Source organism: Corvus brachyrhynchos, unplaced genomic scaffold, assembly GCF_000691975.1.
Source record: "Corvus brachyrhynchos isolate BGI_N302 unplaced genomic scaffold, ASM69197v1 scaffold21, whole genome shotgun sequence".
Taxonomy (NCBI): Eukaryota; Metazoa; Chordata; class Aves; order Passeriformes; family Corvidae; genus Corvus; species Corvus brachyrhynchos.
In genome coordinates this window covers 7,833,228-7,835,324 of record NW_008236924.1, presented here as the reverse complement: position 1 = coordinate 7,835,324, position 2,097 = coordinate 7,833,228, and the positions used below count along the sequence as shown (strand labels likewise).

The window sequence follows — 2,097 nt, the reverse complement described above, 5'->3', positions numbered from 1 at the left end:
CAGGCAGCTCGCAGCAGAGACATTTCACCCACCAGCACCACCTGCTTCCTCTCACTCCAGATGTCTGCGGATGCGCTGATCTGCGCGCATGCGCGGGCGGATGCGCATCACCGGCGATCCCTCCGCGGGCAGGACCGCATCACAAATAGTCCCTCCTGGCGGATCACTCCGCCTGCGCATGCGCATAATCGTTGATCCCCCCGCGGACGGGCCGCATCACCGCTGATCCCTCTGTTCTGAACGGTATCGTGATGTTGGCTTTTTGCATGTTCCATCATTGTTAGGAATGGATTGTGATGTTGGTTTTTTCATGGTCCTTAATGTGAGAAAAGCTTTGCCTGGGTTCTGTAATGTAATGCTGTAGAATGTCTATAGTTTGGGTGCTCAGTTTGGGAAGGATGGGGGGGGGGTCTTCACATTCCTGGAAAATCTTATCAGAAGAAAAGAACCCGAAACCAGACGGAATGGAGCCAAGGAAAAAGATAAGACTGATAAGATGATACTCAGCAACTCCAAAGAATTAATGAATGATGCATGATGGTGATGAATAAAAATAAGCGATGTACTTTTAAAGAGGATCTTTTGGCTGTAAAGGTGCGCCTTTGGCTCTCTGCCGAAGCACCCGGCCGTACCGCCCTTTTTGCTGTTGTCTCTTAATTGTCCCTTTTTTTAAACTTTCCTTCAAATTTTATAAATAGCGAACCTCGTTTCTCACAATTTGGTGGCCCGTACGGGGATAAAGCTTCAGCTCTGGGATCTGCCGGGGAACCCAGAGCAGGGGGGTGCCCCCGCCCGCTTTTGGCGGCCTCGCTTTGTGCTTCCCGGCGGGGTCAGGGGGGTTTGCAGTCAAACACCCGGAGGGCAAGAGAGGAGACAAAGCAACAAGAAAGGAAAGAAAAGGCTCCCTGAGGTACCGCGGTAATTAAACACGTAAAATAAACACGTAAAATCTTGTGCACCAAGACTCCGAGAAAGGTATTTTTTCTTTCCTCTTTTTGGGGGGAGAAGGGGGATGAAAGTGTGTGCATGAGATGCGGGCTGGTTAGCCCAGAGCTGCGAAGCGAGTGTGGAGCCTCTGAGGCTGCGGCTCTGCTCTGCCGCGAGGGAAGCAGTCAGTAAAGAGGCGAAGCCAAAGAGAAAAGGAGTGAGAGAAGCCCCGGGTTAACTGGGACGGGCTTTCAGGGAAGGGATTGGACTCCCTGGGGAGTCAAGAATTTCCTAGTATTGGATCCGAGAAATTTAGGGTTCAAGACTGCCGGATTGAGGGTTCAAAAATTCGAGACATCTGGGCTTAATTCTGCTAAATGGAGGGTTAGTTCCGAGACATTTGGGTTTTGAGACTGCTGGATTGAGAGTTAAAAAAAAAATAAATAAATAAAAATTCAAGAAATCCAGGCTTAATTCTGTCAAACTGAGGATTACTTCAAGAAACCTGGAATTTTGGGCCCAGAAGGGAGCATCAGCCAACAATTTGAAATTAAAAGGTACCTAAGTCTTGTGTGGTTGTGACTGAGAGCACTTGAGAAAGAGAAGTTGGAACAATAAAAAGGAGTGAGTGAGAATGAATGAGAATGTATGTGATAGAAATGCTAAACCTTGAAATAGAACTTTATTTTCTGGAAGGAGGCATATTTTATTAAGAGGAGGGAACTGTTGTATTCTAGGAGAAGAAAGGGGAAAGAGGTGGTGAGGTTTGAATAGTTGTTTTGTTGGTTTTTATTAAAAAGGTGGGAAACAAAGGCCTGGGAAAGATAGATAAGATTCTGAGAAAATGGGACATAAAACTAGTAAGCAAGAGTCAGGGAATAAAAAAGGGAATAGAGGCGTGCCAGCAGAAATACCCCAGGAAAGCCCTTTGGAAGTTATGTTAGCTAACTGGAATACAAACCCAAGTACAAAGGAAAAGAGCAAAGTCAAAATGATCCAGGTTTTGTATGTTTGGTTGGGCCGAGAAGGAAGTAAGATCCGACCGTGTCTTCTGGCCCAGACATGGCTCTTGAAGTCTGGATCTGTCAGGCTTTACAAGTATTTGTAAATTCAAAAGAACTCGTTAACACAGAAGAAAGCAAGTATGCTTCATGCTGGGTGGGAAACAGA

General features: G+C 46.4%; 1 long non-coding RNA gene across 1 annotated transcript in view; it reads left to right on the top strand.

Annotated features, from left to right (window-relative positions):
- Nucleotides 1-107: 107 nt before the first annotated feature.
- LOC108445187 overlaps nucleotides 108-2,097 on the top strand; it is an 8,960-nt gene continuing 6,970 nt past the window's right edge. The window contains exon 1 of the long non-coding RNA XR_001859953.1: nucleotides 108-975. This is a non-coding gene — a long non-coding RNA (uncharacterized LOC108445187). The remainder of the gene's footprint in view (nucleotides 976-2,097) is intronic.